Consider the following 23,103-nt stretch of genomic DNA (forward strand, 5'->3'; position numbering starts at 1 on the left):
CAAATCAAAGCCTCAATAAAACAAGCAATCCTTTAAAGTGCCTTCAACTTCTGGGTCCCGTGATTGATTTTTGAAGATTACTTATAATTTATATTTCATTCACAATATTCGGTGACATAGGCAGAGTTTGAGTCTTAAATGTTTCAATAATGACCTCATTTTACCTAATGGTTATTAATATGTAGTATAGTTTAACAGTATTATATCCTTTTAAAAGTAGTTTGAAGCTACTTTTTAAAATGAGTTTACCCAGTCATTCTGGTCCCTTCAACTTTATTCCACATAAAGTGAAATTTTAGTAGACATGAAGGATTATCTTCTCAAGATGATATTTTATTAAGTAAAGTAAACATGTTAATTTTCCAGCTATTCCCCGCCCCACCTCCCCAACACAGATACTCAGGGAGTATTTTAAATGGGTGAAAAATGAGATTTGTCTTTCTTTATGATTATGTTCTTCTCCAATGAACATGGGAGTATTCATTTCTCTTCTTAGAAGTGTTTCTGGATTTAAGTCAGTAAGAAAATGTAATCATTTCTCATATTTATCTCTAAATTGCATTGAACTTTGTTGAGGGCACCTGAGGAAGTAATGATTTATACGCTTTCTAGATATTTATCTGCTTGTATAAGCAAGTTATATTTTAGAAATGTTATTGAATTAATGCTATAATACATAGAACAAAGAAAAATAATTTCCATAGGTTAAGGTCTGTTTTTCAGCAGTCTAATCTTGTTTTGCATGTCCTGCTCTATTATATAGGTATATGCAGGTATCATGCTGGTGATTTAAGATTTAAGTAGACTCTAGGAAGAGTGTTTGGAAAATGCTTATGTACTGAAAAGTGGCTGTTTTCATGCATAAACATGTAGTTAAATTATCCATCCAATTTCAGAACTAGAGACACAGTACAACCTCAGGGAATAATGATTGCTCTCTATTTCCCCATGCAAGGTTATTGAAATGAGAAGCTAGACTGAAGGTAGATGTTCAGAAAACTTGTAACATAAACAAAGGAAGGAAGTGAGAATTCTTTTGAGGGCTTTACCCTAAGTCTCCTGTTAAACTTAGAGAAACTGAGAAATAAGTGGCCTTAAAAAAAGAGATACACAATAAAACTTTATTTAAAAAATGTCAATTTTGTGAAAAACACAAACTTAATACTAAGGGAAAAAATATTCTGCCATGTGTGAAGTCCTATTTTCTATAGTCAGGTTTATATGCTTTCTTTATGGAATACTTGTTTTCCTTTAAAAAAGAAAAGATCATCTCATTTTGTAAAAGAACATTTCTATTTGTGAGGTATAAATATGCTTACAGAAATATGCAAATATAATACACGAATACTGAGGAAATGCAGAGGAACAATACAAAAGTAAGGACTGATATCAGATATATATTTTTTGAACATTTTAAGATGAATTTGAAGAATGGAAGGGACATAGATTGGTGTGTTTTGGTACAAGGAGTATGAGAGAAACAAATTGATGAGGTGATCTTTCTTTTAAATAAGTACTCATTTTCAGTAATCCATCAAGAGAAATAGTTCCCTTTTGTTGGAAACTATTTGGTTAATAATTGCTGAATAAGAAAGCATCCCCAAACTTATGGCTTTAACAAAAAATTATTATCTCTTATGGTTCTGTACATTGACTAGTAATTGTTGATCACTTGGCACTTGGGATCTCATGCAGTTACAAAGAACTAGTGCTGGAATCATCTGAAGACCAGATGTCAAGACAGCTTCTTCACACATGTATCTAGAGCCTAGCTTGGACAGCAGGAAAGCTGAAGGCAGGATGGACATTTCTCTTTCCAAGTGGCCACTCCACGTGGTAGCATGGATTTCATCCCAGCTTGGTGGTAGTCTTAGCCTACTTGGAATTTTTATGCAATAGTTGTTTCCCTTAGATCAAATGTTCCAAGATACAAGAAACGAAAGCTTCCAGTCTTTAAATTTCCAAGCTCAGAATCTGGCACAGTCACTTCCTCATATTATATTGTTCCAAATACTCACAGAGTCTGCCAAAACTCAAGGGAAAAAACATGAACCATCCCTCTCAACCAGAGATATGTCAAAGAATTTGTGGCCATCATTAATCTGCTATAGAAGTTATGCATGATCGGTTATATGGGTGCTTCTTATGTCTTCTTTGTTGATATCGCAGGGGCTGGAAATTAAAGCCATCAAATCTACTTCTGCACAGTTCAGTCGTTCAGTTATGTCCAGCTCTTTGCAACTCCATGGACTGCAGCATGCCAGGCTTCCCTGTTCACCACCAACTCCTGGAGCTTGCTCAAACAAACATCCATCAAGTCAGTGATGCCATCCAACCATCTCATCCCCTGTCGTCCCCTTCTCCTGCCTTCAGTCTTTCCCAGCATCAGGGTCTTTTCCAATGACTCAGTTATTCGCATAAGGCCAAAGTATTAGATCTTCAGCTTCAGTATCAGTCCTTCCAATGAATATAAGGACTGATTTCCTTTAGGAATGACTGGTTTGCCTTCCTTGAAGTCCAAGGGATTCTCAAGAGTCTTCTCCAACACCACAGTTCAAAAGCATCAATTCTTCAATCCTCAGGTTTCTTTCTACTCCAACTCTCACATCCACACATGACTACTGGAAAAAACATAGCTCTGACTAATCGGACCTTTGTAAGCAAAGTAATGTCTCTGCTTTTTAATATGCTGTCTAGGTTGGTCATAGCTTTTCTTCCAAGGAGTAAGCGTCTTTTAATTTCATGGCTGCAATCACCATCTGCAGTGATTTTGGAGCTCAAGAAAATAAAGTCTTCTCACCATTTCCATCGTTTCCCCATCTATTTGCCATGAAGTGATGGGACTGGATACCATGGTCTTAGTTTTCTGAATGTTGAGTTTTAAGCCAACTTTTTCACTCTCCTCTTTCACTTTCATCAAGAGGCTCTTTAGTTCTTCACTTTCTACCATAAGGGTGGTGTCATCTGTGTATATGAGGTTATTGCTATTTCTCCTGGCAATCTTGATACCAGCTTCTGCTTCATCCAACCCAGCATTTTGCATGATATATTCTGCATATAAGTTAAATTAGCAGGGTGACAATATACAGCCTTGATGTAATCCTTTCCCAATTTGGAACCAGTCTGTTCCATGTTCACTTCTAACTGTTGCTTCTTGACCTGCATACAGATTTCTCAGGAGGCAGATAAGGTGGTCTGGTATTCCCATCTCTTTGAGAATTTTCCAGTTTGTTGTGATCCACACAGTCAAAGGCTTTGGCATAGTCAGTAAAGCAGAAAGAGATGTTTTTCTGGAACTCTCTTGCTTTTTCTATGATCCATCAGATGTTGGCAATTTGATCTCTGGTTCTTCTTCCTTTTCTAAATCCAGCTTGAACATAGGGGGAGTTTACGGTTCATGTTCTATTGAAGCCTGGCTTGGAGAATTTTAAACATTACTTTGCTAGCATGTGAGATGAGTGCAATTGTGTGGGACTTTGACCATTCTTTGGCATTGCCTCTCTTTGGGATTGGAATGAAAACTGGCCTTTTCCAGTACTATGGCCACAGCTGAATTTTCCAAGTTTGCTAGCATATTGAGTGTAGCACTTTCACAGCATTTTCATTAGCTCAGCTGGAATTCCATCACCTCCATTAACTTTGTTTGTAGTGATGCTTCCTAAGGCCCACTTGACTCACATTCCAGGATGTCTGGCTTTAGGTGAGTGATCACACCATCATGATTATCTGGGTCGTGAAGATCTTTTTTGTATAGTTTTTCTGTGTATTCTTGCCACCTCTTCTTAATATCTTCTGCTTCTGCTAGATCCATACCATTTCCATCCTTTATTGTGCCCATCTTTGCATGAAATGTTCCATTGGTATCTCTACATTTCTTGAAGAGATGTCTAGTCTTTCAAATTCTATTGTTTTCCTCTATTTCTTTGTGCTGATCACTGAGGAAGGCTTTCTTACGTCTCCTTGCTATTCTTTGGAACTCTGCATTCAAATGAGTATATCTTTCCTTTTCTCCTTTGCATTTCAGTTCTCTTCTTTTCTCAGCTATTTGTAAGGCCTCCTCAGACAACCATTTTGCCTTTTTGCATTTCTTTTTCTTGGAGATGGTCTTGATCACTGTCTCCTACATAATGTCACAAATCTCCATCCATAGTTCTTCAAGCACTCTGTCTTTTAGGTCTAATCCCTTAAATCTATTTGTTACTTCTACTGTATACTCATAAGGGATTTGATTTAGGTCCCACTTGCGTGGTCTTGTGGTTTTCCCTATTTTCTTCAATTTATGTCTGAATTTGCCAAATAAAGAGTTAATGATCTGAGCCACAGTCAGCTCCCAGTCTTGTTTTTGCTGACTGGTGGTCTGGTGATGTCCAGATTTATGGTACATTCACAAGGTGGAGGAGCAGAAGGACATGTGCTCATCTTCTCCTGCAAGAAAGAACTCCAGAATTGCAACTCACTGCTGAACAACCATCAACAGGAGAATTTTGAATCCCACCAAAGAGAGATACCCCACATACACGGGCAAAGGAGAAGCACCAGAAAGATAGTAGTAGGGGTGAAATCACATTTAGAATCAAAGTCCATACCTGCCAGAGATGCTCAGAGGGCTCAAACAAAGCTTTGTGCAAACCAGAAGACCCCACAGAGACTGAGCCAGACCTGCCTTTGAGTGTGAGTGTCTCCTGCAGAGGTATGGGTCAGCAGTGGCTTGCCGCAGGGGCAGGGGCTCTGGGTGCAGCAGACCTCTGGGTGTGGCATAAGCCCTCTTGGAGGAGATCACCATTAACCCCACCATAAAGCCACCGAGCAGACAACCCACAAACTACAGGACAGTTATACCAAAAAAATTCTCGCACTGTTAAATTCTAGAATGAACAACAAATTTCCCAATCTGGGAATCTAGCAAAGGGACTGAGAATCCCCAGGGAATTTGACTTTGGAGGCCAGTGGGATTTGATTGCAGAACTTACACAGGACTGGGGAAACACTCTTGGAGGGCACAAACAAAACCTTGTGTGCACCAGGACCCAGGAGAAAGGAGCAGTGACCCCACAAGAGCCTGAGCCAGACTTGCCTGTGAGTATCCAGGGTGTTTACTATGACCAGTGCATTCTCTTGGCAAAACTCTGTTAGCCTTTGCTCTGCTTCAGAAAAGTACCATAGACATCACAATTATAAGTCATATTCTGTTTGTGTTCACTAAGGTTGACGACTGTTTAAAGAAGAACCATTTTTAAAGTGAAGAAAATTGTAAAGACATTGAACACACAGGAGGTGCAATTATAAATGCTAACTTTATTTAGCCTGTGTCATTCCATTTGAGTTTTCTTAAAGTGAAATTGAGTTCATCTTAAGACTCAACTGAGCCAGTCTTAAGTCTTGAATATAAGCTCCAGTTCTTGGTTTTAGGATCTGAAAGTGATAGGTTGTGGTGGTGTTGGGTAGAGGAAGAGGATGGCAAAGAAAATTCTTCAGGAAACAGGAAGCCTTAATTTTCAATAAGTGAGGTAATTGGTTTCCATGGAAGCTGGTTTGGGTGGTGAATCTCACTGGGTGTGTGCTTGTGTGGCTCCATGCACAGATATTTAGAAAGGATATAAGTAAGAGTGAGATAGTGTTAACACAAGTTGGAAAAATCAGTACAGGTCTGGTAGAACAAAAGAGATTTCTTAGGGTCACTGGTGTTGATTTTATGCCATGAGTACTACTCTGAGGCTCATATGCCTCATGCAGCATGCCTAATGAGGGGCAAGTATGTATATGCTTGTGAATATAACATTCACAGTTGCAAGTGACACCAAGCTAAACTGAATTTAAAAGTAGAAACACCCTCTTCCAACAAGACAAGACAAGACTCTACACATGGACATCACCAGATGCTCGACACTGAAATCAGATTGATTATATTCTTTGCAGCCAAAGATGGAGAAACTCTATAAAGTCAGCAAAAACAAGACCAGGAGCTGACTGTGGCTCATATCATGAACTCCTTATTGCCAAAATAAGACTTAAATTGAAGAAAGTGGAGAAAACCACTAGACCATTCAGGTATGACCTAAATCAAATCCCTTATGATTATACAGTGGAAGTGAGAAATAGATTTAAGGGACTAGATCTGATAGACATAGTGCCTGATGAACTATGGATGGAGGTTCGTGACATTGTATAGGAGACAGGAATTAAGACATTCCCCAGAAAAAGAAATGCAAAAAAGCAAAATGGCTGTCTGAGGAGGCCTTACAAATAGGTGTGAAAAGAAGGGGAATGAAAAGCAAGGGAGAAAAGGAAAGATATACCCATTTGAATGCAGAGTTCCAAAGTATAGCAAGGAGAGATAAGAAAGCCTTCCTCAGTGATCAGTGCAAAGAAATAGAGAACAATAGAATGGGAAAGGCTAGAGATCTCTTCAAGAAAAGTAAAGATACCAAGGGAACATTTCATGCAAATATAGGTAAAATAAAGGACAGAAATGGTAGGGACCTAACAGAAGCAGAACATATTAAGAAGAGGTGGCAAGAATACACAGAAGAACTATACAAAAAAGATCTTCATGACCCAGATAATTATGGTGTGATCACTCACCTAAAGCCAGACATCCTGGAATGTGAAGTCAAGTGGGCCTTAGGAAGCACCACTATGAACAAAGCTAGTGGAAGTAGTGGAATTCCAGCTGAGCTATTTCAAATCCTACAAGATGATGCTATAAAAGTGCTACACTCCATATGCCAGCAAATTTGGAAAACTCAGCAGTGGCCACAGGACTGGAAAAGGTCAATTTTCATTCCAGTCCCAAAGAAAGGCAATGCCAAAGAATGCTCAAACTACCGCACAATTACACTCATCTCACATGCTAGTAAGGTAATACTTAAAATTCTCCAAGCCAGGCTTCAGCAATACGTGAACTGTGAACTTCCAGATGTTCAAGCTGGTTTTAGAGAAGGCAGAGGAACCAGAGATCAAATTGCCAACATCTGCTGGATCATTGAAAAAGTAAGAGAATTCCATAAAAATATCTATTTCTGCTTTATTGACTATGGCAAAGCCTTTGACTGTGTGGATCACAATAAACTGTGGAAAGTTCTGAAAGAGATGGGAATACCAGCCCACCTGACCTGCCTCTTGAGAAACCTGTATGCAGATAAGGAAGCAACAGTTAGAACAGGAGATGGAACAACAGACTGGTTCCAAATAGGAAAAGGAGTACATCAAGGCTGTATATTATCACCCTGCTTATTTAACTTATATGCAGAGTACATCATGAGAATCGTTGGGCTGGATGAAGCACAGACTGGAATCAAGATTGTTGGGAGAAATATCAATAACCTCAGATATGCAGATGACACCACCTTATGGCAGAAAGTGAAGAGGAACTAAAAAGCCTCTTGATGAAAGTGAAAGAGAAGAGTGAAAAAGTTGGCTTAAAGCTCAACATTCAGAAAACTAAGATCATGGCATCTGGTCCCATCACTTCATGGCAAACAGATGGGGAAACATTGGAAACAGTGGCTGACTTTATTTTTCTGGGCTCCAAAATCACTGCAGATGGTGACTGCAGCCATTAAATTAAAAGATGCTTACTCCTTGGAAGGAATGTTATGACCAACCTAGACAGCATATTAAAAACCAGAGACATTACTTTGTCCACAAAGGTCCATCTAGTCAAAGCTATGGTTTTTCCAGTGGTCATGTATGGATGTGAGAGCTGGACTATAAAGAAAGCTGAGTGCAGAAGAATTGATGCTTTTGAACTGTGGTGTTGGAGAAGACTCTTGAGAGTCCCTTGGACTGCAAGGAGATCCAACCAGTCCATCCTAAAGGAGATCAGTCTTGAGTGTTCACTTGAAGGACTAAATTTGAAGCTGAAACTCCAATACTTTCACCACCTGATGCAAAGAGCTGACTCATTTGAAAAGACCCTGATACTGGGAACGTTTGACGGCAGGAGGAGAAGGGGATGACGGAGGATGAGATGGTTGGATGGCATCACCGACTCGATGGACATGGGTTTGGGTGAACTCCGGGAGTTGGTGATGGACAGGGAGGCCTGGCGTGCTGCGTCCTGTGGTTCATGGGATTGCAAAGAGTTGGACACAACTGAGCAACTGAACTGAAGTGACTGAACTGAACTGAAAAGTGAAATAGAAGGATATATTTTCTAATTCTTATTTCAAGTCAGAATTAGGAAAACAAAAATCTAGAGTTGACCTATTGCTGTATTGCCTTTCAAATACCTTGGCTGAAGCTTTGGGCTTTTGTCCTGAATTAATTTGAAAATTCCATTTAAAATATTGTGCTTCTCCACCTCTTCCTCACCCCTTTGTAAGCTGTCAAAAAGAAAAAAAAAAAAAAACAAAGATCATATTAGATGTTTATGCTCCTGTGGTTGGAAGAATCAGGGGAGGACTTAATGTATCCATGTGCTTTTCTGTGCTTAGTCACTTAGTAGTGTCCAACTCTTTGTGATCCTATGGATTGTAACCCTCCGGGCTTCTCTGTCCGGTTATTAAAATGACCTTAACAAATGGCATAATAGAAAAAGCACTTCAGACATCACCTTTCATCTATTTAGCCAGTTCCAGAACCAAATTATTTTAATCACACTCTGGATTTTCTCTCCATTATTTTTGTTAGTCTTATGATCTGTTGTTATCTTAGTACTATGGCAAGAACAGGGAAGAGAACAAACAGAAAATACACCAAAGGGGATTCGATTCTGAGATACATCTTTAAGTGGTCATTCTCAGCTTAATGTCAGACAACCAGATATATCTTTTGTTAACTCAATTTCAGCAAAAGCTTTTTAAAAAAAAAAAAAAAAAAACGATTATCGATTTATTAAAAAGGCTGATTTAGGCATCGGCAATGGTGACTTCCACCTCAACTCCTGGCTCAGTACTGATGGAACTGATCTGCTTGCCAGTTTCAGAAGGGCTGCGCAGGTCAATGAGTCGCTTGTGGATCCTCATTTGGAATCGATCCCAAGTCTTAGAACCTTCACCACAAGGAGTTTTCCTTGTAGTTATTCTCAGAGTCTTGGTAGGCATGTGAACTGGTCCTTTCACTTTGAGATTCTTTTCCTTCGACTCTGATCAGATCAGCAACACCTCCAGAGACTTCACGTTGTGACTGGAGAGGGTGATCCTAATCCAATGAATGGCCACCTCTGGCTCCAGAGGAGTCTTGCCGGTATCTTTAAAGGCCATGGCTGGGGTGTGGCTTCCTGACCAACTTGTTCCACGAGAGAGAACAGCAGTGAGTCAGGAGCAGGAGCAGACAGTACGGAGCTCCACTGCAGCGGTGTTGTGTCTTCCTCAAAGAGCTCAGTGAAAGGTTTTGTTTGAGAGATTTTCCTAGAGAATTTAAGCATGTAACTGCTAGAGTACTTGATGTATAATCAGATAAAATAAATATGTAAAGGAATTAAAAAGAAAGAAGAATAGATATCAGATCTATTTTTTTAAAGCTGGTTAACCCTCTCTTGAAAAAGCTAATTCATGGCTTCTCCTTTGATAAATGCATTAAAATTTGGCTACAGACTTAAAATGCAAATTAATGAAAAATGAATTTTATTCCTGGTAATGCAAATATGCTTGATGAACTAGTCTCTTTGTGACAACCTTTAAATAAAGCCTATTGTAAGAACTTTTCGATATTTTTTCCTAACCATTTACTCATTGCTTATATGTACCTACCTTCATCAGATTTGGGATGAGGTGTCATCAGATCAGATCAGATCAGTCGCTCAGTCGTGTCCAACTCTTTTCGACCCCATGGATCGCAGCACACCAGGCCTCCCTGTCCATCACCAACGCCCGGAGTTCACTCAGACTCTCGTCCATCCAGTCAGTCATGCCATCCAGCCATCTCATCCTCTGCCATCCCCTTCTCCTCCTGCCCCCAATCCCTCCCAGCATCAGAGTCTTTTCCAATGAGTCAACTCTTCGCATGAGGTGGCCAAAGTACTGGAGTTTCAGCTTCAGCATCATTCCTTCCAAAGAAATCCCAGGGCTGATCTCCTTCAGAATGGACTGGTTGGATCTCCTTGCAGTCCAAGGGACTCTCAAGAGTCTTCTCCAACACCACAGTTCAAAAGCATCAATTCTTTGGCGCTCAGCCTTCTTCACAGTCCAACTCTCACATCCATACATGACCACTGGAAAAACCATAGCCTTGACTAGACGAACCTTTGTTGGCAAAGTAATGTCTCTGCTTTTGAATATGCTATCTAGGTTGGTCATAACTTTCCTTCCAAGGAGTAAGTGTCTTTTAATTTCATGGCTGCAGTCACCATCTGCAGTGATTTTGGAGCCCAGAAAAATGAAGTCTGACACTGTTTCCACTGTTTCCCCATCTATTTGCCATGAAGTGATGGGACCAGATGCCATGATCTTAGTTTTCTGAATGTTGAGCTTTAAGCCAACTTTTTCACTCTCCCTTTCACTTTCATCAAGAGGCTTTTTAGTTCCTCTTCACTTTCTGCCATAAGGGTGGTATCATCTGCATATCTGAGGTTATTGATATTTCTCCTGGCAATCTTGATTCATACTAATATTAATAGATATAGCTTAAAAATTAGTGTAAGAGGGGTAACTGACATCTACAATATCTATCTACAATATCAGTATATATGATATTGTATATATGAGTGAAAACACTTAATTTTATTCTTTTGTAGTCATTCTGTATATACTTTTTTTCCATTCGGAAGTAATGTCCAACTCAAAATACTGTGTTATTCATGATCATGAGAAATCAATCTGGCTATTGCAAGGGATAATCCTTGTTTTGGGTCAGAAGAGTGACAATATCTTCACAGTTTGCTGAGAACAGTCCTGGTTCATATCTCTTGTCCTAACGTATTTAACTGACTACATTAGAAAAGACCCTGATGCCAGTGAAGACTGAAGGCAGAAGGGGACAACAGAGGATGAGATGGTTGGATGGCATCACCGACATGATGGACATGAGTTTGAGCAAGCTCTGGGAATTGGTGGTATACAGGGAAGCCTGGTATATTGCAGTCCATGGGGTTGCAAAGAGTCCAACACGACTGAGCAACTGAACTGAACTAAACATAATTAATAGTGTCCCACTTGGCTCTCAGAAGTGCCCCACTTTGATCAATTACTTGGTTACCCTAATTATACACTAATCCCAATGCATTAAGGCATTGATTAAGCACCTTGCTGTTCATGCTGTTTCATGATACATTAATTATACTAAGAAATGGCAGAGATAGAACCTCTGCCCTCTGGGAACTTGATGTCTAAGAAACATAGTACTACTGTGAGCACACATATAAGAGATCAAGTGAATCAACAAACAGCAACTCAAAGACGCTAAATGTGTGCATGCCATCTTCTGCAGAAACATTTTTGGCCAGGAGAAAGAGGAGGGCCCTGAGTGAGAGAATGTAAGGGTTCCATATAGGAATAATGTGGTGAAGATAGGCTCTCGGGCTTTTCCTAGTTTATCTCGAATGACCATTTGAAAAAGGCTATTTCATTTATTTATTTATTTTTTTTTTTTTGGCAAATCATACTATGGGTTGCCTTCCATGAGTAAAAAAGGAAGCTAGTTTGATCTCCACTAGAATTTCTTTGTCCCCCCACTGTACTACTGGAAACTGTCCACAAATCAGGAGTGAGCTTGGCTATGTGAAGAATAGACTCAACAACCATTTGTCCAAATTGTTTTTTAGTACTCTCTCACAGAGCATCTGAGGTAAAAACACATTGAGTCTAGAATGATTAACTTTATCCCAAAGGACTACACTAGCAACATGATATTGCTTTGAATACATTTATTTTTTTAAAAGATCTTTAGTTAGCTTGATACCTTCTGACATTGACTAAGAAGTTAAACTAGCTATGTATTCTTTAGAACAAGACAGCTGTATGAACCAGTGAATTATACAGTGATTTGGAAAACAGGCTAAGAGTATACTCTTGTGAATTTCTACACACTATTCACCTGCCCCTTGCTCTAGAGTTATGGCAAGAAAGAAGTGGTAACTCTATTTCCCTAACTGGAGAGGGAGAGAGAATTTCTGGGAACAGTGGCCCATGAGGTTTTCAATGTATGCACACAAGAAATATGTATCATTAAAATTAGATTTTGAAAACATTCCTCAAAGTCTATGAGAAAGTCTTGAACCTGAACCTTAACATGGAAGATTATCAATAGCCTCTGGTCTTCATAGGATCCAGACATATTTGAAGCTGCTTGGAGGTATTTTATGCTTCTGTTTCTTTTGCTGTTGAACATTTCATGCAAAGATGGGCTTGATAAAGGACAGAAATGGTATGGACCTACCAGAAGCAGAAGATATTAAGAAGACGTGGCAAGAATACACAGAAGAACTGTACAAAAAAGAGCTTCACGACCCAGATAATCATGATGGTGTGATCACTGACCTAGAGCCAGACATCCTGGAATGTGAATTCAAGTGGGCCTTAGTTGAGCATCACTACGAACACAGCTAGTGGAGGTGATGGAATTCCAGTTGAGCTATTTCAAATCCTGAAAGATGATGCTGTGAAAGTGCTGCACTCAATACGCCAGCAAATTTGGAAAACTTAGCCGTGGCCACAGGACGGGCAAATGTCAGTTTTCATTCCAATCCCAAAGAAAGGCAATCACACAGAATGCTCAGACTACCGCACAATTGCACGCATCTCACACACTACTAAAGTAATACTCAAAATTCTACAAGCCAGGCTTCAGCAATATGCAAACCATGAAATTCCAGATGTTCAAGCCAGTTTTAGAAAAGGCAGAGGAACCAGAGATCAAATTGCCAACATCTGCTGGATCATGGAAAAAGCAAGAGAGTTCCAGAAAAACATCTATTTCTGCTTTATTGACTATGCCAAATCCTTTGCCTATGTGGATCACAATAAACTGTGGAAAATTCTGAAAGAGATGGGAATACCAAACCACCTGACCTGCCTCTTGAGAAACCTATACACAGGTCAGGAAGCAACAGTTAGAACTGGACATGGAACAACAGACTGGTTCCGAATAGGAAAAGGAGTACGTCAAGGCTGTATATTGTCACCCTGCTTATTTAACTTATATGCAGAGTACATCATGAGAAACGCTGGACTGGAAGAAGCACAAGCTGGAATCAAGATTGTCGGGAGAAATCTCAATAACCTCAGATATGCAGATGACACCACCCTTATGGCAGAAGGTGAAGAGGAACTCAAAAGCCTCTTGATGAAAGTGAAAGATGGGAGGGAAGAAAGTTGGCTTAAAGCTCAACATTCAGAAAACTAAGATCATGGCATCTGGTCCCATCACTTCATGGCAAATAGATGGGGAAACAGTGTCAGACTTTATTTTGGCAGCTCCAAAGTCAATACAGATGATGATTGCAGCCATGAAATTAAAAGACGCTTACTCCTTGGAAGGAAAGTTATGACCAACCTAGACAGCATATTCGGAGAAGGCAATGGCAAGCCACTCCATTACTCTTGCCTAGAAAATCCCATGGACGGAGGAGCCTGGTAGGCTGCAGTCCATGGGGTCGCGAAGAGTTGGACACGACTGAGCGACTTCACTTTCACTTTTCACTTTCACACATTGGAGAAGGAAATGGCAACCCACTCCAGTGTTCTTGCCTGGAGAATCCCAGGGACAGGGAAGCCTGGTGGGCTGCCGTCTATGGGGTTGCACAGAGTCGGACATGACTGAAGCGACTTAGCAGCAGCACCAGACAGCATATTAAAAAGCACAGACATTACTTTGTCCACAAAGGTCTGTCTAGTAAAGGCTATGGTTTTTCCAGTAGTCATGTATGGATGTGAGAGTTGGACTGTGAAGAAAGGTGAGCACCAAAAAATTGATGCTTTTGAACTGTGGTGTTGGAGAAGATTCTTGAGAGTCCCTTGGACTTCAAGGAGATCCAACCAGTCCATCCTAAAGGAGGTCAGTCCTGGGTGTTCATTTGAAGGACTGATACTGAAGCTGAAACTCCAATACTTTGGCCACCTCATGTGAAGAGTTGACTCATTGCAAAAGACCCTGATGCTGAGAGGGACTGGGGACAGCAGGAGAAGGGGACGACAGAGGATGCTATGACTGGATGGCAACACCGACTCGTTGGACATGAGTTTGAGTAAACTCCGGGAGTTGGTGACGGACAGGGAAGCCTAGCGTGCTGTGATTCATGGGGTCTCAAAGAGTCAGACACGACTGAGCAACTTCACTGAAATCAGATTATTTATCTGTGATGTGATGTTGCATATATAGGACTTGGATATTGTAAAACCTAATTTATTGAAAGTTACCAGGTTCTAGAGTGTTTGGGCTATACTGAATTTTTCAAGGTAAATGAAAGTTTTGGATTAAACCCAATTAGGTATAATTGCAGTTCCCTCTAAACACCATAGTTGGTTATACTTCTTAGATTTTATTTCCTCTACTTTGAATTTCTTCTTGGCTACCTGGAAAACCCTTCTTTGCCTTTCAAGTCTTAACTCAATGGTCTCTTCATCTTTGAAGACAATACTGACTTCCTCCCAATTCTCCTCACCTCCATCTTCTAAGTAGATGTGATCTCTCTTTCCTTTACCTGGATAGCTGTCTACCCTACTAGAAGGTAAGCTCCTTGAAGGCTGAGACCTAGCAGTGACTGGCATATAGTAGAGAATCAGTAAATGGGTGGGTTTATGAATGAAATGATAAAAGAGTCTCAAAAGACTTAATGATATGTTCTTGTGGAGGCCACTTTGCCTCTTAAGGATATGAGCATTCCTGTAAAATTCAAGTTTGCTCCAAAAACTAGTTGACCTGTCCAAAATCAGCCTGTATTGCTACCTGCATGTCTAGGTAGAAAAGTCTGCACTGCGCTTAACTCTTAACAAGCAAGGCATGAAGCCAGCTCTCTTTACTCCCTACTGATTTTGCATAATGACACTATATAACGACATTTTAAAATTGGCTTTCACCCCACTCCCCACTCATGAAGGTTATTAATGGTCAGACATCTTCAAGCCTTTTCTTGAATTCTTTGTCTTAATCTCTGAGCTGAACATTTTCTTTTGTTCTTTTTTTTTATTATTTCCCCCTGCAGGCACTCCATTGATGATAATGTGGGAAATATATTTAAGAAAATGATACTCTCCTATTAGCACTGTAGTCAAAGAATTATTATGCTTCTTTTCCTGCTATTGATTTCTTTTTCGGTAGATATTTTTGTGTGATGTAAGATTAATAATCAGAATATACTTGTTTATTTTCATGTTTTTGTGTTTTTTCCCCTCCAGCAGAAAAATTAGCATAAATGCTAAGCAATCTGAATTAAATAGCTTAAGTAGTAATATTGCTATTCCGATTGCTTGTCATTACACAGGAGGTTATAGTTATAGCTAACTATTCAGCACTACCTGAGTCATACACTTTACATTTGCAATCAGCCTATTATAGATGAACTGTGAAAATTGGAGAGGGCTTTTTATGATAATTGGAAGATGTTTTCCTTGAAGTAAAGTAAGACCCTTGAGAGAGCTGGAATTACTTGTCTGTAATTTTGTTATAAGCTTTAATGCTATTTATTTAACTTGAAGTTTATTGCTCCTGAATATATTTTCCTGTGTCTTTCTATTGAGTGACATATGTGCTATAGTGTCAATAATATTTCTACTTTGAATATTATTACACATTTTATTTTGATTGTTCTCAGCTTCAGAAAATTATCTTCCCTTACGGAATGATCCATAGAAAAAGGAAATTACCCCTGGATTTTAAATTAAGAGTATGAATGGAAACACAAAAGGCAGTCTCTCTGATTCCACCTGGTTCTTTCTGTCTTCTGAGGAAAACTGACCCAACATTTCAGGTATTCACTGTGAATCTGTAGGTGATGTGTCCAGAATATTATGCCATGTGATTATGTGTTCTTGTGCCTTCCTTCTTACCTTTACAGCCTTTTGCTGGTCTGGCTGGTCTCCTCATTGCTCACTGAATGTGTGAGTGCTAAGTCACTTTAGTCATGTTCAACTCTTTGCAACCCTATGGACTATAGTCCGCCAGGCTCCTCTGCCAATGGAGATTCTCCAGGTGAGAATACTGCAGTGGGTTGCTAGTATCCCAGGGATCTTCCCCATACAGGGATCAAGCCCATGTCTCCTGTGGCTTCTGAATTGCAGATAGATTCTTTACCACTGAGCCACCAGGGAGGCCCTGCTCACTGAATACCTCATGCGTATTCATTCTTTTATGTCCTTGTGCAGACCATTTCTCTGCCTAGAATGTTCTTTCTCCTCACAACGTATCCAGATTCCTATAGTCACACAGTTATTAGGTGACAGAACTGGAGCCAGAACCTATTTTTGTTTTCTTCCAATTTAATTCCATAAATATAAATTGAGCATCTAAATGCAATGGACTATGCCAAACCTTACTTTGTCTATTTGGTTTCATTTCTTCCTAGAAGGAAATGTAGGCCAGAAATGGAGGCGTCTCAGTTATATACCTTGACTTCTGTTGCAAGGATATTTATATAAACACTGCTCATAGATCTAAGCATCATATTAAATTTTCAGCAACCAAAATGTAACAAATGATATTATTTATTTTATATCAAGATAAATATGCCCTTTGCCTAGAAGCAGGCTTAGTAATTTAAGCACTCTGCTTTTAGAGAACCAGGTGTCAAAAATTTAAGCTTACCAAAGAGATAAATAAAGAGAAGATTGTTCCCATTACAGAGATTCTTCAACTTACAAATGGATTCACTGCAGGGTTCCTTTAAAGAAGTTCTCCCTTCATACTTTTAAATATATGTTTCTTGATCATTGACTACTTAACAGAAAAAAAAAAAAAAAAACTGAGGAGCAGAAAGACAAATGCCTGGAGTGTTAGGAATTGCTGCTAGGTGATGATCATTGAACTGAGGATAAAACACTGAGATATTATAATGTAAGTGGGTGGGAAACATAGAGTTTGATTTGTATAAATTTGAATTCAGACAGTAATTTTCAAAAATGCATATTCAGCATAGAGAAGCACACTGGGCTTATATAATAAAAAATTGTAGAGCAGAGGTTCTTAGTTTATATAGACTCTTGAGGGGAAGATGTTCTATGAATGAGTGTGATAGACTGCTGGGCATACACACCGAGGAAACCAGAATTGAAAGAGACACGTGTATCCCAATGTTCATCGCAGCACTGTTTATAATAGCCAGGACATGGAAGCAACCTAGATGTCCATCGGCAGATGAATGGATAAGAAAGCTGTGGTACATATACACAATGGAGTATTACTCAGCCATTAAAAAGAATACATTTGAATCAATTCTAATGAGGTGGATGAAACTGGAGCCTGTTATACAGAGTGAAGTAAGCCAGAAAGAAAAACACCAATACAGTATACTAATGCATATATATGGAATTTAGAAAGATGGTAACGACAACCCTGTATGCGAGACAGCAAAAGAGACACTGATGTATAGAACAGTCTTTTGGACTCCATGGGAGAGGGAGGAGGGGATGATTTGGGAGAATGGCATTAAAACATGTATAATATCATATAAGAAATGAATTGCCAGTCCAGGTTTGATGCAGGATACAGGAAGCTTGGGGCTGGTGCACTGGGATGACCCAGAGGGATGGTATGGGGAGAAAGGTGGGAGGGGTGTTCAGGATGGGGAACATGTGTACACCCGTGGTGGATGCATGTTGATGTATGGCAAACCCAATACAAAATTGTAAAGTAAAAAAAAATAATAATTAAAAAAAATATAACCATAAAAAAAATAAAAACCTTAAAAAAAAAGAAAAAAAATATTTCTGCAACTTTACTGCATTAAAACCACTACAAAACTCACTGACTTAAAAACAGTAATCATTTATTCTCTTTTTTACATTTGTAAGTCAACTGGTCAACTGGAGATTGGCTGATCTAGGCTGGGCTCATCTGGGCTTAGCTCCAAGCTGCAGGTTGAGCTTAGGTTTACTAGATATATTTCGAATCCATCTTGGACCAAAAGGCCACCTGGGGCATCTTCTTCTCATGGTAATGGAAGGAATGCCAGAGGGATAAGCAGAAGTATGCAGTGGCTATTAAAGACCATATTTGAAAATTGTGTTATGGCCCTTATATTGTACAAAGCAAATCACATGGCCAAGGCCAACAAAAATGGGCAAGGAAATATTCTCTGCTTTGAGTCAGAGGAGCTACAAAGTCCTATGGCAAAGAACATCAATGTAGGGAAATAAGAAGGATTTTCAGCAATGATGTAGTCTATAACATGGGACTTCAGGGAGACCCAAAAGGCCCTGACCTTGTTTTTTAAAATGTTGTATTATATAGAGCTATTTTTCTAGGGAGCAAGTTCTTATTATTCATCAGATTCTCAAGAAGGGACACTGGAATTCCATCCATTTCCATTTGAGAACCACTTACTCTAGGGTCCGTTGTTATTCATTTGTTTCATTGTGTTAACATGCCCCAATTAATGACCCACGGTTTTTCTGTGTATATTCTAATTTTCAGGTAATAGGAGAGTCAGTTCCTTTCCATCTGGTTATGTATTTTAAGAGCCCACTTGTTTGCCTGGGCTCTATTCAGCACCCAGCAACCCTTCTTTGCCCATGTTGCCATGCCCTTAGTTGCCATGTTGTCCCAGATGTTCAGGCTGGTTTTAGAGAAGGCAGAGGAACCAGAGATCAAATTGCCAACATCTGTTGGATCATTGAAAAAGCAAGAGAGTTCCAGAAAAACATCTACTTCTGCTTTATTGACTATGCCAAAGCCTTTGACTGTGTGAATCACAATAAACTGTGGAAAATCCTGAAAGAGATGGAAATACCAGACCACCTGACCTGCCTCTTGAGAAACCTGTATGCAGATCAGGAAGCAATAGTTAGAACTGGACATGGAACAACAGACTGGTTCCAAAAAGGAAAAGGAGTATGTCAAGGCTGTATATTGTCACCCTGCTTATTTAACTTATATGCAGAGTACATCATGAGAAATGCTGGGCTGGATGAAGCACAAGCTGAAATCAAGATTGCTGGGAGAAATATCAATAACCTTAGATATGTGGATTACACCACCCTCATGGCAGAAAGCAAAGAAGAACTAAAGTGCCTCTTGATGAAAATGAAAGGGGAGAGTGAAAAAGTTGGCTTAAAGCTCAACACTCAGAAAACTAAGATCATGGCATCTGGTCCCATCACTTCATGGCAAATAGATTGGGAAACAGTGTCAGATTTTATTTTTTGGGGCTCCAAATCACTGCAGATGGTGATTGCAGCCATGAAATTAAAAGACGCTTACTCTTTGGGACAAAAGTTATGACCAACCTAGACAGCATATTAAAAAGCAGAGACATTACTTTGCCAACAAAAGTCCATCTAGTCAAGGCTATGGTTTTTCTGATAATCATGAATGGATGTGAGAGTTGGACTATAAAAAAGCTGAGCGCCAAAGAATTGATGCTTTTGAACTATGGTGTTGGAGAAGACTCTTGAGAATCCCTTGGACTGCAAGGAGATCCAACCAGTCCATCCTAAAGGAAATCAGCCATGAATATTCATCAGAAGGACTGATGTTGAAAATGAAACTCCAATACTTATGGCCATCTGATGCGAAGAACTGACTCATTTGAAGACCCTGTTGCTGGGAAAGATTGAAGTTGGGAGGAGAAGGGGACAACAGAGGATGAGATGGTTGGATGGCATCACCAACTCAAAGGACATGAGTTTGAGTAAACTCTCGGAGTTTGTGATGGGCAGGGAGGTCTGACATGTTGCAGTACATGGGGTCGCAAAGAGTTGGACACAGCTGAGCAACTGAACTGAAACGTTACTGAATTCCTTATGGAAATTTCATAGCTAGACTGGGGACATTGAAACAAGAAATACCTAGTTTCAAATTCTAGACTTGCCATTAACTACACATGTGATCTTATAACCATGTAGAAAGGGTTAATTTTAAATTTACACTAGTTCTACTTCTGTGACTTTATCCCTTTTTGGTTATTATAAACATACATAATGGGCCTACTTTAGGGAGATAATCTGAGCCTCCCACCTGTAAAGGACTATAAGGAAATGAAAATAACACATTCCCCTGCCTGAGGCTTGCTATTCTAGGGGACATGTTCAAGGATTGAATAGTGTTTTTACTTTGTTTCCTCACCTCCCCACCTCTCTTATCCATAAAAGAACCTAGCAGCTAGGCCTCCACAAGATGATTATTTTGAGACAGTAGCCTGCCGCCATATTCTCAGTCAGCTGGCTCTCGGATTAAAGTTCCTTCCTTGTCTCAACACCTAGTCTCTCACGCTCATTGGCCTGTCGTGCAGTGAGCAGAATGAGCTTGGACTTGGTAACAATCTCAGGCAAGGAAATTAAATCCTTTGCATCTTAGTTTCCTTACCTGTAACCTAGGACTAACCATTCCCATGCTACAAGATCATTGTGAGGATTAAATACCACCAAGTGTGTATAGTACATGTCACATGTTGGCACCCAACAAGTGCTAGTCCTTCTTATTCCCATGATTGCTTATGTTGTATTGATACTTTTATCTTTGCTCTGTAATATAAATAGCATCTCCCTGTCCTGTGAGATATTAATGAAGAAATTTCTGAATCCTATTCCTTCTTATTCTTTGACTCTTGAGAACAATAATTAACTGTTCACTTCTATCACCTGATTCTAGACCCAGGATCAAACTGCATTTATATTTGCCATTTCCATGAATTTTTCTTCAGCCTTTCTCTCCTGGTAAGAACATTATGGAAGTGAAGTAGTGACTTGTTTTCCAGGAGGGAACTGCCAAGGCCAAAAAGAAATTGAAGTTTGTCTTCATAGCCACTTTGGCCCTTGACATAACAGAGATGGGAGAGGTGAAAAATAATTCTTTGTAAATAAAGTACTTTTTGACACAGTAGATTAAGCAATAATGGAAAAAGTTCTAAGATGTTGTTTTTCACAAATTACCACTGTTAACCTCTAAATTACATCAGCCAAGACAAATTTTTTGTTCTCTGAACTCTGACACAGATTGGGTGAGCCCTCATAGGGAGTAAGAAAAGCATTTCTCTAAGTTAGTAAGAATTAGTCTATTTTGAATCCTATTTCAGCCAGTGAAGATTCTGTTAGCTTTGAAAATTCTATCTGGATATAAAATGCAGTACTCCAATATCTTAAGAATTTAATTATCTTTTAAAAGTTCTCTCAGCTTAAAGTTAACACTAAATGACATTCAAGTTAGCACTAAATGACATTGCATTTCCAGAATGGCAGCTCTGTAATTAATTAATGATAACTTTTATGATATGTCCTATCTATTCTGTAAATATTACTCATACTATAGATAACTGTCCGTTCGTACTTTGAGCAATGTAAATTAAAATGTCAGTTTAATAATCTTAAATGCCTTTATATGTTATTTATTAAATTCTAGTGAGAAAGGCAATTAAAAAATAGAAAATAATGGAAGAAAACAGATTATAAATTGTATTTAATAGTAAATGTTCTGGAGGAGATAAGCTGATGATCAAGTATACACACTATCCACAGGAACTGAAAAGGCTATTCTTTAAAAGAGCAACCATATATTTTAAAACTGGTGTGAGGTAATTTAGTTAAATACTATACAGTGGGAAGTTAAATACTGCTCAGCAAGTTCATTGTTCTACTAGAGTTATTGCCTCTTTTGTGTGTGTGTGTGTGTGTGGCTGGTTTTTAAGTTTTTTATGTTTTTTAATGTTTTTTAATATATATTTATGTATTTTAATCGGAGGCTAATTACTTTACAATATTGTATTGGTTTTGCCATATATCAACATGGATCTGCCATGGGTGTACACGTGCTCCCCATCCTGAACCCCCTTCCTCCTCCCTCCCCATACCATGCCTCTTTTTTTTTTTTTAATTTTTGCTTCTTTGGCATGTGAGGGGCCTTAAAGGTTGATCATATTCAGTACAATACTCCAAATCTTTTTATTCCAGTATGGATTTGCTACTAATTTGTGAGTCTTTAAAGGAGAGATGTGAGCTAATTTAAGGGCTCTTATTTAGAAAAGCCTTTTTAGTAACCAGTTGTGGTAAAAATTTCTTTTTCATTAAATTTTGTTAGCTCAGTAATCAACACACTAAATTGTCACCTTTATATATGTTAGTAATATGTTATTCTTTCTCCTCTTCTGAATAATTCTAATTCTTGAAAGATGTGCTCTTTAAAAAAAAATTAAAACTTTCTAACATAAGTCTCCACTAGAATTTCAATAGAAATGAATTCCAGAAACACTTAGAAATACAAACACCATAGTAAAAGCCAAAGAATTAAGTCTCTTAGAAGTTGATTGAGCCGGCTTGTAGCAAAGGACAAATAGTGGGCATCCTCTAGGATTCCTGGACTCTTTAATGTCAGTTATGTTATCTCTATTTTGCAGATATTGATAACAAAACACAGAAGGATAAGTGTTTTTCCCGTTCTGAGCCATACAACTAGTGAGTGTCAAAGCTAGGATAAAAACTCAGAACATTCGGACTCTAAAACTTTCATTTATTGTGTAGATTGTTGAATTTAAGGAGAGGAAGAAGGTTGAGTCAGAAAATTACTCAAAGTTTCATGTGTATTCTTGCCTTCAATTTGCAAATGCTCTTGCTTTATATACTCTCCTATGACCAACTAATGGCCATTGTTGACAGGCACTGGGTTATTTGTTCCTCTTTTGCCAGTACTGCTCTAAATTTAAAAGTACTTCTCTGAACATATTTTAAATATTTGAATTTCTCTTTTGTATGTGGTCAGTATAGCAAACTTGCATTTTTAGAACCTGATAAAGTGATATCTTGGGTTTTTAATTTCTCTTTTGTTCCTAAAGTTTTGTTTTGTTTTGTTTTTTTAATGTTCTAACCTTCCCCACTGTCTTGGCATGTCATCCTATATACCTACCCACACATCTAATTTATGAGTCCACTACACACACAAAAAAAAAGAATGGGAATGACTGGGAGGTGTTTTCTTTGAATAATTTCCTTGCAATCTTCTATTTCTAAGACCAATCATGAGGTTTATTGACCTAGGCAGGGGTAACAAAGAGACTAAGGCATATGTAAGTAATATTAGGAATGA

The 23,103-nt window shown here is 38.9% G+C and overlaps 1 protein-coding gene and 1 pseudogene across 2 annotated transcripts in view; one reads left to right on the plus strand and one right to left on the minus strand.

Moving 5' to 3' along the window:
• Positions 1–23,103, plus strand: part of IL1RAPL2 (interleukin 1 receptor accessory protein like 2) — a 1,456,614-nt gene that overhangs the window by 594,514 nt on the left and 838,997 nt on the right. The window lies entirely within an intron of this gene.
• LOC113886894 lies at positions 8,825–9,218 on the minus strand (annotated as a pseudogene).

Source organism: Bos indicus x Bos taurus, chromosome X (assembly GCF_003369695.1).
Source record: "Bos indicus x Bos taurus breed Angus x Brahman F1 hybrid chromosome X, Bos_hybrid_MaternalHap_v2.0, whole genome shotgun sequence".
Classification (NCBI taxonomy): domain Eukaryota; kingdom Metazoa; phylum Chordata; class Mammalia; order Artiodactyla; family Bovidae; genus Bos; species Bos indicus x Bos taurus.